The following is a 17,572-nucleotide window of genomic DNA, read 5'->3' as shown; positions in this document are numbered from 1 at the left end:
GCTCACTGTCCCCAGAGCTCTTGTTCTCTCTAGCCTGGACTACTACAACAGCCTCTTTCTAAATCTACCTGCCTCTACTCTCCGTCCTCTACAACTCATCCACAACAGGACTGCGAGACTTGTCCTTGGCCTCAAGCTCAGGGATCGTATTTCTGCAGCACTGAAATCTCCTCATTGGCTCCCAGTAGCTGCAAGAATAAAGTTCAAGACCCTCTGCTTTGTCCACAAGGCTTTCTGGGACCTGGGACCGCAATACCTCCAACTCTCTCTACTGAAATATCTTCCTACTCTAGCTCTCTGCTCCGCCACCTCCAACTCCTTGAGGGTCAGTCGCTTCTCCAAGCAACAAGTTGGGGGCAGATCTCTTTCTTTGGCTGGTGCTTCCCTCTGGAACAGCCTGCCTTCCCGTTTTCCTCTCTCCTGCTGATCTCCTGTTGGATACATGCATTGGTCACCTGGCCACACTCTGAATTCAGACCCAGGTCCCTTCCTGTCCAGCTGCAAACCCGTACTGCCTCTTGGCACGCCCTGTACTTGTGGTCTGTATCTGTAACCCTACAGTCCCCTCTCCTTCACTTATTAGACACTTGTCTGCACTTCTGAACACCCGCACTTGCCACCGTTGGCTGCACTACTTTCGTTTCCTGTTCCTCTGTCCTGCACTTGTCCAACCGCCGGCACTTCTCCCCTCCCCGTTCCCCTGCACTTGCACAATCTGAATGTCATTAGGCCTAGTAAGATCATTGTTTTTGTCCTCCCTCTGTCCCCCTCCTTGCCTTGCCAAACCTTGAAACACTTGTGTATAGGCGCGTTATAATTGCCATACAATATCATATCATATATATAATTCCACAATCTATTTTCGAATAGGCTGCGTTCTGTCTTTTTACAGGCCCCTTCTTTGATCAACATGCCTCTCCAAGTGGCCTTTGCAGCCTCCCAGACATTTCCCTTTTGCACCCCCCCTGTGTTGTTAATGATAAAAAATTCTTTGATTCCATTCTCCATTTCCTCCTTGAAGATCGGGGGCCGCATTACGAGAATGGAGGTAATGAAAAAAGGAAGGCGGAATGGTAATAGCGGCATTGTTAATGGGTCCGGGTCATTACGACCCGACAAACCGCCAATACCGGCACTGCCCGTATCGTGCCCCCTCATACCGGCATTGGGCGCGTACACGCGCCCCTTCGGGGAGCAAACACTGGCATGCCGGTGATTGGAGGACATCACAACCCACGCGGGCATGCAAATACCGGCATCCCGAAAGCTGTAATCAGGGGCTGCATGATGGCGGCCATACAGGCATCACAGACCACCCGTAAACAGCAATCAGCAATCAAGGCAACTGCCACAGGTGCACACAATCACCACATGTGGACTCAATGGAGTCTGGCCCAGTATAAAAGGAGTACACCCACACACCACACTCCTCCCTACACCAAAATGCTACCACCAGCTGTTGCAATCATGGCGCTGGAGGACATGCCTATACTGCTACAACTACAGCAACAACAGCAGCAGCAACAACAACTACAGCAGCAACAACAGGCAGCACAGAGGAGACGCAGGAGGAGAAGGAGGGTGAGACAGGCCCAGCAATTACCACCAGTGCAGCCAGTAGTTCCTCCTAGGCAGCCACCAATCCCTCGCATCAGACCCAGTCCATTCAATCTAACCCCTGAGCAGATCCACACCCTGTACCGGTTGGACCGGGACACCATCACCACTATAGTGGATATGATACACGACGACATTGTCAGCCTGATAGAAATACGCACTGCCATCCCCCCGCTACTAAAGGTGGTGTCTGTGCTCCACTTCCTGGCCACAGGCACCTACCAGCACACAGTAGCCAGCTGTATGGCATTTCGCAACCACGATTTTCACGCATGCTGAACAAAGTGCTGGATGGACTCCTGAAGCACGCTAACACCCACATATCCCTACCACGGACTGCCCAGGAGATAGCCGACACCAAATTAGGCTTCCATGCACTGGCAGGCATGCCCAATTGTGTTGGTGCCCTGGACTGCACCCATGTAGAATTGGTAGTCCCCCATGCCGTAGAGGCGGTGTACCGCAATCGCAAGCTATACCACTCCGTCAATGTGCAGATGGTATGTGACTCCAGCAAGATCATCACACATTGCTATGACCGATTTCCTGGATCAACACATGATGCCATGGTGCTGCGTAACTCCACGCTACCCCGTCACATGGAGCGATATGCTGGACCACGTGCCTGGCTGCTTGGTGAGTTGCCTGACTGGCCCATGGCAGTGCATCGGGGTAGGGATGTGTTGGGATGCATACCCCACCTGGGTGGGAATGGGGGGGATGCATACTCCCCCTAGGTGGGAATGGGGGGGTGCATACTCCACCTGGGTGGGAATGGACGGTGAGTGGAGAATGCATGCAGAGCTAATGACACCTGACCTGAACCTCCCAACCCCAACATGACACATCATTGGCGCACATCTGACCATTTAAGCATATCAATGACCACATGTAAGACACACAACCTGCCCACCATGTGTATGTCAAGCAATACATGACTAAACAGGATCGCAACTGTGCCAATGTGGCTAGTGTGACCATGCACAGTGTAGTATACACAGCATAAATGGGAGGCTAAACATTGTCGTACAATCACAGTAAATCCGCCTCTGCATGCATTATTTCACCCTGCATCATCTATTGAATGCCATCCAGACTACCACACCTCATAGCAGTATAGAATGCATCTAGATTATATTTGTGCATACGTACAGGGACATGTGCATGTCCACACCAAATAGCTGCGGGCATGACTGTGAATCCTGAAGGTGGCAGCTCAGAGTGACACACTCCTATTTATATTTGCTTGCAGGTGATGGAGGATATCCCTTGAAGCCATGGCTACTTACCCCTGTGCGTAACCCGCGGAACAGCCATGAAGAGGAGTACAATCGGGTTCACACCCATACCCGTGTTGTGATTGAGCAGACCTTTGGCCTGTTGAAGGCGCGGTTCCGCTGCCTAAGCAGGTCTGGTGGAGCACTCCTTTATAGGCCTGGGAAGGTGGCAAAGATCACCATGCCTGTGTCGTGCTGCACAACATGTGCGTCCAGAGAAATGTCCCACTGCCACCTGACATTGATATGCATGCAACAGGTGAGGATGATGAGGATGGAGACGGAGGTGAAGCAGCACCCCTGCCAGTATGTGATGCACAGGATGGCCATGCAGTACGCCAATCACTGATTCACGAATACTTCTGAACCACAGGGACTTTGATAGACATGTGTCAGTGACACACTGGGTCCATGTGGACATGCACACAGGGAATGTTGGGAGTTGGGCACTGAACACCGTCATACATTAAATGGATACACACGAAATGAACAACGTACAGGTATTGAATGTTTTTTCACACAACGGGTGTATTGATTCAAACTGCAAAAATGTGACAACCCCCCCCAAACCCCCAGTGAACTCCCAAACCCCCCAGTGAACTCCCAAACCCCCCAGTAAACTCCCCCTAATGCTCCCATTCACCCCCAACACCATCTCGGCCACTCCCATAGTTCTCCCACACTATTTGTGGGACTTCTTGCTGTCTGGGGGCAGCATTTCAGTGTGCCTCGCACTCCTTCTCGTAGGACGCACAGGGCTGGGGGGTCCAGAGGAAGTGGGGACAGAGGAAGCAGGAGTGGTGGCTGGTGAGGAGTCGGTGGGGATTTCCGCGCCTGCTGCAAGTCGTGGCCGCGGCATGTACAGCAGGATGGATGTCAGTACCTGTGTGATGGCCCCCAGACAGTCTCTCATCAGCACTGCCGAGGCATTGACTGCAACTGTGTTGGCCGTTATGGCGGCTGTGGTCCCTGCTATGGCTGTGGCTATCTCCCGCCTGGTGTCCTCGCCATCCGCGATGTATTAGTGCAGCAGGTCTAACATCGACTCCTGTCGGGCCTCCACCCTCACCAGCCGTACCTCAAGGCTGTTGCTGGGAGCAGCAGTGGTCGAGGGTGCTGTCACGGGGCCTGCATTATCAGTGCTGTTCTTGGGGATGGAGCTCAGGTCGGAATCGTGCATGCAGGGATCAGCACTGCTGTAGGTGGGTGAGAGCTGAGTTTTGGGCGGGGGGTGGACACGGGCCTTGGCGTGACTCCTTCCTGGTTCACATACTCCTCAAAGTCATCTTCGGTGGTGGCCAGTGGTTCTTGGCCCTCACCTTACACTGGTGTGGGTGTGGGCAGCTGGGTGTCCACAGTGTCAGGCGCACTGGCTGTAGGTGTTGGCAGCTGGGTGTCCACAGTGTCAAGGGCACTGGCTTTAGGTGTGGGCTGCGAGGCTGCCCCGGAGGTGGTGGTGTCGGTTGCCCTTTTCTGTGGCCGAGACGTGGATGCCCTTGTGGTGGTATCCTGGCTGGTATCTTCTCCATCGGGGCCTGGGGGGGGTAGAAGAGATGCAGGGCATCAGTGATGGTGTTACATGCCAGATGCATTCTATGGTGCCATGGAGTATTTCATTAATCATGCATTCTTGTCTTACAGGTGTGTCACACAGGGTTGTGTGAGGGGGCATTTTGACATTTGCTGCATGGCAGGTGGCATGCCATTGTATTGGGGTTTGTGTGATGTATTACATGGGCACGGTCAGTGTGTTGTTGGCTGTGTGTTGGTAATGGGATTGGCACTCAGCATGCATTTCAGTGTGGCAGGGTTTGGCCCTCCATCTGGACAAGAATATGTTGATGTGTGTGTTGAGACATGCGTTGCCTTGCCTAGACTCTCTTCCACATCACTTGTGCTACGTCATGGTTTCCCCTACAGGGATCTGCAGGGTCATTCACCTCCATCTGCTGATGTTGCCGCACCCGTCTCCATCTCACCAAATCCCTCAATGGACTCTGGATTGATGAAGGTGCTTGACGTCTAACTCCCAGGTGGTCAGTTTGACAGGAGAGTGGGGACCCCCGCCTGTAGCCATGGCCTCCCTCCTGTTGCTTGCAAGGATATTGCGGACACTATGGCAGATGTCATCCCACCTCTTCTTGCGCTGCTGCACCTCACGCTTCAGGTTCTGATCTTTAATCACATCAGCATGTGCAGCCAGGGTGTCCGCAAGCATGTTTAATTCTGCATCAGAAAAGCATTGTTTCCGCAGGCGGGTGGTGGTCTTCCGGGTTGCCTTGGACATGGTGTTTGTATTGCCTCTGGTCTCTCCTGTAGACAACTGTTGGTTTATGAGGATTTCGATGGATTGTGTTTTTAAAGATGGCTGCCGGGGCATTTCCTGTTCCGACGCAATGATGTTACTTCCGGGTCTGGTATTACGAGCCCGGTATTTGCATGTAGTTATTGCCGGGTTAGTATTTAGGGGTTCCTCTTAGCCGGAGGCGGTAACGGCGGGTCCCGTGATGGCGCTATCAGGGAGTTGGAGGGCCTTTAGCGGCATGCCGGTATGGCCATTACCAGCATGGGGGTTCGCACGTTCTCGCGCACACGTAATCACCCGCTATTAGCGGCGTCATACAAGCACAGACCCGCTCTTACCTCCATGCCGTTAATGGCCCCCTTTTTACTGCGCTACTCGTAATGAGGCCCTGGCTCTTTCCAGAGGGATTCATTACACCTCATTTAGAGTTCCTAGGGCACAGACCGCTCCACTCAATCTCGACTGATACCATGTCATGATCGGACCAACTAACTGGGTAAATCCCCAATCCCTGAGCCACATCACATTTATCCCTTGAGATATAAAGATAGTCTATTCTTGTTGAGGTACCATGTTGGGCAAGGTAGAAGGTGAACCCCTTTTCTTGTGGGTGAAGGTGGCGCCAAATGTCCTGCCGTCCATTTGGTTCAATAGCTGCACGAACTCCCTGCAACCCTGTTTCTGGCATTCCTGTCCCCCGGGGTGCCCAGTCTGTCTATCCAAAGTGACATCCATCCAAACATTAAAGTCCCTCCTGACTATAAGGTGACCCATTCCCTCATTTATTTCCTTTGCTAGCTTTCTCTATAGGAATCGCCTCTGACCCTGATTCGGGGCATAAATTGAGGGAAATGTAAATCTTATCTTTTTAATCAAACCAGAGATCAACACAGCCCTCCCCTGTCAATCTGACCATACTTTGGTGACTTCCATTCTGAGTCCTCCACGAACCAGAATCCTGACTCCTTCTTTTCTCAATATCCCCGAACTTCAATAATGCCCCCCAACCTGGCGACAGGGAATCTTATCTTCCTCACCCCTCAGACACTTGGTCTTCTGGAGGAATCGAACATCAATCTCAGACCTTTTAAATTCCCTGGCGACCAGAGACGTCTTAGTAGGGGAGTTGAGGTCCTTAACGTTGAGAGTACATACAGGCAAACTGTCCCCCTTAGATTCTTCCTCAATGATAGCCATAGCAAGGTTTAAAACCCCAACGACTTTTCTCAATCAAAATGAACCCCGAGAAAGTGTGGTGGATGAAAGCGTAATTGAACATTGCAAGAGCCATACAACAAGTACAAATTCCCCATTTCCCCCAACCTTTCCCCTCTCCCACTAAAGTGGGAGTGTAGGGGGGCCCGGACCCCCTCAGTTACCATCACTAGGCAAGTGCCAAACCACCACAACAAGCCTGACTTCCAGGCCCAGTCATAGACATCTCAGTCTCCAATGGCCCCTTCCCACCCCCCCACAACTTCAAAAGAGAAAAGCAACATAATAACACACAGCGGCTGTGCATCTCTCCAATTCAACATACCACAGCCATGATATCATTAAAGAAATTTTAACTCGCATTCACCTTCAATCCCTCCCCTTTCGGGCCATAATATCTAACTCTGCCCTAACTAGGAACTCCCAGTGTCTCCTTCAGGACCATATTTGAAAGTGTGTTCAGGATGTGTTGGCCCGGTGAGGTGTTGAGCTTCCTAAACTTAATTGAGCCAGGGATTCTTCTCCTCTTGGGACCCTTAATTTCCCATTGTCTATCTTCTTTATGTTTCCCTTGCGAACCCAGAGTTGTCTCTTCTCCGCCCACTAACTCTCCTGTTTAGTTCTTTCTCTGTAACCAGCCTGTGCTTTTGAGCTTCCAATTCGAAAGAGATCGAAAACGGGAATCCCCATCTATACCTACCTTATTTCCCAGTCAGCCATTTTGTCAGTGGCAGGCACAGTCGTCTCTTTGTGAGGGTAACGGAGGAGAGGTCCTGAAAAACAGTGATTGTCGCTGTGCCCAACATCACAGGACCCTTGGTCCTAGCCTTCTCCAAGATCTTGAGCTTGTTTGGATAGTTGTGGAAAAACGCAAGAACTCACCTTGGGCCTCTACCCGAGCCACCAGCCCTATGGACATGTTCAATTTTCACTTCATCAACTGTATCATCGTCAAAGAGTACTTTTGTGAATTCATGTATGGTTCTTCTGAGGTCCCTTTCAGCCTCCCCTTCCTTCACCGGTATCCCAAAGGGTTTGAGGATATTTCTCCTTTCCTGATTTTCAAAGTCATCCAGGCAAGGACGTCCACTACGGTGTGCGAGGAGGGGGTACACTCACTTCTAGGCACCAGGCCGCTCTGATTTTCAGGAGTTAACGATTCCCTCCTACCCATTTCCCCCTGCTGGTCCTCCACACTTCCCCCTCAGAACTGGTTCCTCCAAGTATCAGGGTGACTTCTCTGTCAGCATTACCTCCACTTGCTCGAAGCTTAGGCGAGGCGGGCACCCGCCCCTAAATCGGGGCCCACACCTCCAGCACATTCCTTTAAGCTACCGACCCAGCATGGACACGGGTTCCACAGGCTCCCACTTTCAACTTGGTTCTTTGCCGGTATCCCCCGGATTACTCCAGGCCTCTCCGGTACACTGTTTTCAAAATAAAAGGGGAGTCTGTCAGCCGGGTATTCCAGGGGCTTATACCAGTCTCTCCCACCTTCCGACCTCTTCACAATGATGGATCCCTCTCACACCCAGGCAACAGGAGGTGGCACGCGCCCCAGTAGTGGGGGCCCACACCTCACAGGAAGTAATGCTCTGGTGTTTTTGCTGCCCTCTGGCCACTTCCAACAAGGTGTTACCCCCCTTTCTGACCTGGCTTTCGGATTACCAGCACGGTCACCGCGGCTCCCCCAGGCAGTCTTCAACCGCCTGGTGTGCCTACCTTGGTATGTTGATCAACAGCAGCTGGGCTTGAAGCTCAAGATGCACACTTGCTCCACTCTGTGCAACAAGGCACTGCAGGGACCAAGCAATCTCAAGGTTTAGCAGGTCGCCTAACAACAGGTCTCTGGTCCGCTCTCTGGGTGTGTGGGGGAGAGCAAGGCCCCCACCAACAGCTCTCCGGTACTCTTTGTTAGGGAGGGGGGGTCCGGATGTCACGGGGTCATTGACTGTAGCCTCTGGTGCCCCTACGCAGCAAACCAAGAACTTTTGTTTTCTCGCGCTGTGTTCGGCAAGTGTATCTGCGGTTATATGCAGCCAATTTACTCCTTTTTTTTAGTCAAATGTGCTCCGTTGGGTTCTGTCTTCACAAGTCACAGCAGTTCCATTCCTGGAGTGTGGGGGGCATAAGTGGGGGCTCACTTAGTTTTCAGAGTTCTGCGTGACGGAGGAGCACGCTCAGGCGACTGCCATCCGTGCGCTCCTTGGTGGCCTCCCACCCTGCTCCTTTTGATCTATACATTGAGCCCCCTCATCATCCACAATCACAAACATGTCCCTCCAACAACTTCTGGTCTGCCACCTTTTGTCCACATGCAGGATCCTCCAGTGCCCGACATACCTATTAGCATCAGCAGCATTTCACAGATTCCCTGTCAACAAGTCAGACATAAGCATCCCCCAACAACAGCATAACTTCATCAAAAACAAGAAACGACCTCTCACTAGCAAATCGCTATACGTGAATTCGTGAAGTACTGCTTCCCTCACTTCAGGGCGGGTGCTCCGGCGTGACCTCCAAGCGGCCCACAACAGGGGCCAGAGAGAGAGTCGGCCAAGCTATACCCAGGTGATAAGGTTTAGGCAATGTAGTTACACCAACCAACCCTCAACAGTTCCTACCCACTCCAACATAAAGCTTCCCTCCCAAACCCCAGGAACCTCACCATGTTAGTCAGTGTTAGGTAGATTTTTCTTTTTCAAATCTTTCCCTCTCTGTCCTGATATTTGTTCTGAGTCCAGAGGTGAGACCTTTTTGTCTCAAACTTCTCCCACATGTACTTTGTTTTTGGGTTCACTGTACCCCTTTTAAACGGATCCAGTGAAGGGGAGATCTCTCCGCCTAATCTTTTTGAGCCTCATGCTTTCCTATAACAGCACCAACCACCACAGGTGGTAGGCTGCCAGGGACCCCAGGGTGCCTATTGCAATGTTTTGTTGGGTTCATTGGTGTGCCCGGCCCACGCCATTCAGTGCAGGAGAAGTCACCTCCTTTTTGTGACTGGTATTTTTTACCCTTTGCAGCACAAGACCTCCTCCATGGAGTGCTGTGGGGATGCTTTGTAACTTTGTTGGAAGTGACAATATTGCTACTTCCAAGGCATCCCCTGAACAGGCTAGTGGCAGTTGATACTTTTTACCCTTTTTTGCGAACACATTGCTCAAGGATGCTGCTGCAGCCTCGATAATGCACTTTAGGGGACCAGATTCTCAAAATGGCTCCCCTTGTCATATTCAGTCCTGTTCATGCTGTCCGGTCCTTTGTTGGCCATCCTTCTTCCTCTTCAGGTAAGGGAGGGTCATTTCCTTTCATGCACCTTTGCGGCTTTCTTGCAGAAAACCTGTGAAGGTTCCCTTTGAGTGAGTGCTGTCAGGAAGTGTGGAGGGGCCGCCCACCCCTCAATACACATTCCTCCAGGAGACTGTTGCTGGGGAAGATTCTGGAAGGCTGGCTGTCCCCAATTGGACAGCCACCTTCAAGTTTGAATGTTGCTTGCGTCACTGTCTCCAGCCCCTGTTTTGGATATGAGGAGACAAACTGGATCTACAAACACAAGTCGACCACAGGACCAGAAGAGATCCAAAGAAGAAGACGGCAGAGAGATGCTGAAGGAAAGGACTGCACCAGTGACCAGTGCTGGACCAGTACAAACCACAGCATCGCGCACCTCGACCTTCTGATCGACAGGGAAGACCTCTGCAAGGTGCCTTCCTCCCTAAAATTGCTGTGACCAACCAGTCATCTGTCCTGCTCGAGGTTGGATGACAGTTTTCCACCTCTGGAGCGTGCACTGCTGCACTAACCCTACATGGCTGCCCAAACAGCTGGAAATCGATGTGGACATCTACAAGGCTCTGCTGTGACTCTCGAAATCCATTTTGTTACCCTCCAACAGGAAAAGTGCCTTCAGTATGACCGGGGTTCAACTGCCAAGTAGCCGAGTGTCCACTGAACCTGCCTGAGGTCAATGTAAGGAGTGCATCTGTGAAGGTCTCTTCTAGGGTCCCCTCTCCATTGTGGAACTGACTCCAGGTGTCCAGCCTACCATCTGAAGTCACCAGAGGCTTCTAAAGATAACCAGGAGTCACCAACCTCAAACCCACAACCAGAAAACCCTGCCCAATGGCTTCAATGATGAACCTTGATTCTTCCAGCAATTTGCTATCATTTGGGCCTGTTCCTAACTTTCTGGGAGATCGAGGGGCTGAAATTGCTTAAATCTATTGACCTGCCTCCCTCCCCATAGTGTTTGCATTGGGTGCAAATTACTGCTTACCTTAGTCTTATACGGGGCTGACCCAAAGCAGTGTTGTCCAGGTCAGTACTTCTGTGGGTCCTGCTCCAGACTCCCAGGGGTGGTAGTTGCTCCTCTTCAAACCAGAACTGGATTAAAGGCTTTGTAAGCCACCATCTCCCATGGATGTCTATGGCCTGGATTGACTACACTTTGTGCTGTACCTTCCTGAACTGAGTGTGTCTTCTTGACTACTCACCCCATCCTTCAGAGCCTTTTGGGAACAATAAAAGATCGTCAGAGACTTTGAGTAGACTATGACTGGACTTCTAAAGTGTGGTATGTTATTAGGCCTACCTGTGAGATAACATCGCTTGCTCCCTACTTTGAAAGTTTGCATTAACTGTTTATCTTCTATGCTAAAGTACTTGTAAGTAGTGTGTAAATCACATGGGTGACCGAGTGTGAGTTGATATGTGCTAAAGTATTTTTACCTACCTTATGATATTTCAAGTGTGCATTAGAGTAGTAAAAATCATCATACCCAATTCGAGGCCCATCTCCATACCCATACAGGCCTGAAAATACATAGCCCCCTTCCACCTCCCCATATAAGTCACAGAGAGTCTCTCTCATGCTCTCTCTTCACCCATTATCCAATCCAATAGTATCTGCATATTGATGGACCAATGCCTGTATGCCCTCAGAGGGGCCCATATATCCTTAGGCCTACCTCTAGAAGGTACTGACACTGCATACTGCCAGCACTTGCCCTCGGACACCCTTCCCCGACCAGCCTACCGAGTCTGGTCCACCACTCCTCCCTCACACTAGTTGACACCTTCCCCTTTCTGAGCTCTTGCCCTCCCGGTCCTCCCTTAGCACTTGCCCAGCCCCTTTGACACCCCCCCTCCCGCCCCCCATGTATTCTCCCCTTCCCCCTCTCCTTGCACTTCCTGTATTGCACTTGCACGATCCGAATGTCAGAAGCCTATTTTCTCCCCTGTATCCTCCCTTGTCTTGTGGCGCCTGGAAACACTTTTTGATGTATAGGCGCCATACAAATGCTCAATAAATAAAATAAATACTCTATATCAAGATTGTTCAGTGAAGAAACAATGCATGTTACTGCAAGAGTAATCAATAAACAAAGCAAATACATTCAGGCCAAAGCTTCACTATCAGAAACCAGGAGTGTGTTTAACACTCTATTTTCAATGTGTTTAATAAATAATACAAATTAGTGCAGAAGCATTCATTATTAAAATCAATCTCTCAGCAAACTAGAAGCACTCTCTATTTCAAACGAGCGCTATTCAGAAATGCTAAATTGCAAACTCATAATGCAAAATACAAAATGAAAACCATTCTCTTCAGTTCAAATTCTAAAATGCTAGAATATATTCTCAGAAGGCATGAGCCATTGGTCAATTCAAGAACCTAATACCCAATAATACACAATTATACTTAATGAGCGCCCCCTGGTCTTGTGGCAAGCTACACCCCCTGGGCTTCTGTCTTGGATGACAGAGTCCTTTAGGACTGCTCCCCTCAGCTGTTTGCCTGCCAGCCTCCTGAATGAAGTTGCTGGCTATTCTACCTTCTTTAAGGAAATCCCTCAAAGCTGAATTCCTGATGGCCTGTGACCGATAGCTGTCTGCTGGTATCCCAATGCAGATCTTACGTGCTGGGTCGGACTGGGCCACAACATTGTTTTTTTTCCGGCACCAATAAAAAAAGGGGCCCACAGTTGCAAATGGCAATTCATTTCTTTTGTGACACTGTTCGAATAGTAACGAGGGGGAATTTTTTTGACGTGATGGAAATTGTGTATTTTAAAGAATATTTATTCAGCAACACCGGTCACAACTACTAGCTGCATGGTGAATGAAATCAAACTGCCCCAAAATGGCTGAAAAAACAGGCCCACTTTGACCAAAAAAACTGGCCCACACCAGCATTTTGGTTTTTTTGGTTCTGCCATGAACCTATTGCCCTATAGGCCAGTCCGAGCCTGTTTATGTTGCAGAGACTCTGATGCCCTGCCTTATGCAAATGGCCACACCCTCAATCCCATTCATTTTTCTACCCGATTTATAGCTTTGTTTAATGTATTCTCGCACTGATGTCAAATCAGCTGACACAAGATCTGTCTACATTTTGAGCCAGAGACGCCACCAAGGAATGCGTTTTTGTCCATGTCCCTGAAAAGATGTCTTTGGGTGATTTTGGACGGTACATGTTATCAACTCCCTACTCGAATTTCTTGTAGGGAAGCCCAAGGATAGGTTACAGTGTTCCCTCCTGTAAGCTACCATAGGAAGTCCCCTTTGCAAGGACTATATGAATGTTGTCCAGCTTCTGACTACTGGGCTGCACATTACACATTTTAATATTGCAGTGCAGGGTGGACATTCAGAATGAAGAATATTTCATAAAAGGCCTAGGCCTATTTCCCAGTGTGTGAAGCACCTTTCCAGACTGTAGTGCTTTCAGGGATTACCTGTCTATGCAAGGTACCATGATACTTATATCAGTAGGGGCTTAGTGTGTATAAATCATATATCAATGGCAAGGATTTAGACACCATTGTCATCCATTAGAATAACTTTCAAGCCTGGTTAGTTGCAAAAAGAGGGGAAGGAATCCAGCAATGTCTCTTCATGCGTTAATTACCCCTCTTTTGGGTTGGTCTGGTGCAAATTACGTCACCCCTCATGTATGGTTTATTTAAAATATCATATGCTATTCTGGCTTGCTTGCCTGCCTGCCTGCCCAGGCCAGCCTGATCATCAGTCGTCTAACCTGTGTCCAAAAAACTGCGGGTGGTGCAATCAACACATTATTAAAGATATACAGCATTTTCGGAACTATCGCCATCTTTGCCAGCGAGATAGCTCCCTGTGAAACAAGGAGTTGTACCCACGTATTAACCCTGCTTTCTAGTTGCTGCAGTACTTTTACATATTTTTCAGCATACATGGAGGCTTTGTTTGTGGCTACAGTTATACCCAAGTATCTGGTACCTTGGGGGCACTAGTTAGTTGGTCCCTATATCTTCCTGTGATACTCAGGGTGTCAGGGGTAGAATTTCCGACTTATCCCAATACGTTTTCTTACCCTGTACATCCTGCACTATAGCCGGTAAATTGCACTTAGTGTCTTTTACATATAGAGCATGTCATCTGCATAGACGATGCTTAACTGCAAGTATATATGCACCCCTCTATGACTATGATACTCCCTGATTTAGCAGGCCAGTGGCTCTATAGCCAGTGCAAAAAGAAGGGGAGAAAGAGGGCAACCCTGTCTCGTCCCACGTGATGGATAAAAAGCCCTGAACATCATTGTGTTAGTCAACACCATTGATCTGGGAGAAGAATAAATCAGTTGTCCCCATTGCACATAGATGGTGCCCACCCCAGACCTGCGCAGCACCTCAAACAGAAATGGCCATTCCACTGAATCAAATGCCTTTTCGGCATCGAGAGGCCACTACTGCTGGTACTGACACATTAATATTATGTAACAGGGAAAATAGTCTCCTCAGGTTATTCTGAGTCGATCTTCTCAGGATTAACCCGGCTTGATCCGGGAGAACCAATGATGACATATGTGGTTGTAACCGATTTGCCAGAAGTTGAGCCAAGATTTTATTGTCTGTGTTTATAGTGGCCTATATGAGCCGCACTTTGCTGGGTCTTTATTGGGTTTTCAATAATACCGTTACCAGGGCCGACTGTGTTGATTCTGATAATATGCTGTTACTGAGTGTTGATCCATTCATCTGTAACGGGTATGGGGCAAGCTCTATTGAGTATTCTTTATAAAACTCTGCCAATAGGCCATCCGTCCTAGGAGCCTTATTATTCGGCAGAAACTTTATCACATTCCTAATTTTTTCCACTGTCCGAGGGTCATTCAGGAGCATAGTCTAACCATCCCAGTGCCACCCGATCCAGAGATTCATGTATCTCTATTTAAGCTGCCTGTGCATGAGTTGAGTAAAGAATGTCCCTTTCTTGTTATTCCTGATCATCTCACCTGTTTTTCTTTCCACTTCTACTATACTTACAGGTTCTCTCTCATTATGGATGGCCCATGCCAGTGTCCTACTCAGACGGTGACGGTGACGCTTACCCAACATGGAAAGAAAGATAGAGGGGAGGACGTCATCACGGCAGTCTTCAGTCATTCACCAATCATCAACCGCCTCAAAAAAGAAATCAAGAAGGCCTTGCATTTATTAAATGTAGATGGCAACTTACCAACACCCTTATTCGCCATTAAACGAAGGAAAAACCTAAGGGATAGTCTGGTACACACATATAAAGAAATCAAGACAACAGAAACATCAACACTTTAGAACACAGGAAGACCATTGGGACACGCACCCTGCAACAACTGCTCTGTCTGTCAATTCACAAAAAGAACCACCACCATAGACATCGGTTGGGAATACCCATGGGAACAAAGGAGTTTCACGAATTGCAACACCACCAATGTTGTGTACCAGATCCAGTGCCCATGTAACAAAAGATATATTGGGATGACAACCAGGGCCATCAGAACATGGATATGTGAACACAGATCCAACCTCAGGACTAAGAGACGCACAGCCCCTCTGGTAGAACACTATATGACAATGGGCCACACGGAAAATGACCCGGCATGGACAATACTTGAAAAAGTCACAATACCTAGAAGAGGTGGCAATATATCTGCGCTCCTATTGAGGAGTGAACAGATGTGGATCTTTAGACTACAGAGCCATAAGATCGGCCTGAATGAAGAAATCTGTTGGCAGGCACTAGCAGTACAATGACTCTGAGAAGATATTAAATACATGCTTGCGCCATGCCACCTATGATGTCGACAGCAGCAAGTCATACGTCTAATACTCTTGGACACATTTACAGACTAACAGTTGGATCGCCAATTTTGGTTCCCTGTAGCAATTAGAGCTGCATATTGAAGAAATTAAAAAATGACAACACCCAAAAACCTCCTGTATCATACCATACTCCCTATACCCACATGTGGCACACAACCAGGCCACTGCAGGCATATAGGAGATCCAATAGCAGGCTCGCAACAGGGAAAACTATCATCATAGTCTTGTACATGATAGCAACATCTGAACAAATTGCATGACAAGAGAATAAATTGCTAAATAAACACCAACCGGATCACCCTTCCAATGAATCGCTGTACACCGGTGAAAACGAACAGAAATAGCCATGTAACATGCTCTGCACAGATAACGGCGACGACAAGTATGTTGCTATCTTTCTATCAGTGGGACGAGGCCACTATGAGCTGTTCAAAAAACCTTACATGCCACAATAAGTTTTATCTCACAACTTACGAAGTCACGTGACTACACACGTGTGAAAACCACAATTCCCATGAGCGCCTGGGAGGAGATCGTAGTTTAAAACCTCTGTGTATCCGCGAGAAAACTTAAAATACAATTACTGAATGCGCGTGGTCACGAGAAACTTAGGTTAAAGGTTACCGCTTGAAGATTGGGACCATTTATTAATAAACACAGTCTCACACGAGACGGTAACGGGTCACGTGACTGAAGCTTGTCACTACAAATTGGGAACATCCTTAAGATGGCGCCCGTGACCGAATCTACTAAGCAAGACGCGGTGGCAATAACAAAATAAGGTAAGAAATCATTGTTAGCTGATATTACAGTGCCAGAAGCCACTCGACTTTGGGGCATGGAGATTTCTCCAAGAGTTATAGCATGCAATTCCATAGACTTTACAGTAATACAGCTATTACAGCTTGGCCTCACCTGATGTCAACTCACTGCTATCTAACAGCACATTGCTAGAAGGAATTTCAACAACTAGAACATGCATTTTTTTAATAGCTACTGCAGCTTTGCTGCGTTGATACTAGCAGACCCCTAGGCAAAAACATAGACAGGGATGTGTTGTTGATCCCACTTAACATATCCCAGATACTCACATATAGGGATTTGTTTTCTAGGACGACCAGACACCCATTGAAGAACAGAATCCAACTATGTGGATTATCTATAGGAACCCAGATACACAACAGGTAAAGTGGGTTTGCTTCATTTAGATGTCATGCTATTTGGAAAATAGTGGCACGGTGATGAAAATTCTTTCCCACTCTGCATTTATCCTTAGATACTTACCTGAGTGAGACCATAGAAGATACTCTACACCAGGACCCAACTACCACATCTTATCCATGTGAGATACAGGTTACCACAGGTTAGGGGGACTGAGTCCTCTAATCTTGCTTACCTGTCATGATCAAGCACTCTTAGACTGATGATGCCCCATTTGTCTTTTTAACCCCATAGGGTCTGGAAAGTTATCCAATATGCCCGTCTGGAAACCCGAAGATTTCCTCAAGACACATATGAAAGGGAGAATGCAAAAGAAATTATATATCTTGTGCAGAATGCAGTAATATATTATCTGTCGTGAAGAAAGCAGACATTGATCATTTCTTTTGTGACACTGTTCGAATAGTGCCGCTGAAACCGGTTGACTTCCATTAAGTAGTTCTGGGCTGATGACCCTAACTCCAAGAGCCACTATAATTTTTGATAAAAGGGCTTGATTAAAAAAAGCATCAATGTGGCCTACTCTAACATAAGAAGAGGGGCACCTACATTTATTTTTAGCTGTCGACCAACCGATTGGTCGAAAACACTTTTTTACTGATAAGACACACACATTGGAGGCAGAAAGATTAAAGAAAAGAAACAACCACCAATTGATGTGCACTTAAACTTTTTTAGTACAGGAAAGTAGTGAGAGAGGGAAAAAGGGAAAGGATTTGTACACACCTTTGTAGTCGTCACACCAGCGATCCCTGTGGCTGTTGTGACAACTGCATATGTAGAAAACCAACACAGGGCAAACAAGT

Source organism: Ambystoma mexicanum, chromosome 11 (genome assembly GCF_040938575.1).
Source record: "Ambystoma mexicanum isolate Mex_15411 chromosome 11, UKY_AmexF1_1, whole genome shotgun sequence".
Lineage (NCBI taxonomy): Eukaryota > Metazoa > Chordata > Amphibia > Caudata > Ambystomatidae > Ambystoma > Ambystoma mexicanum.
Note: the sequence above shows the minus strand (reverse complement) of the source record.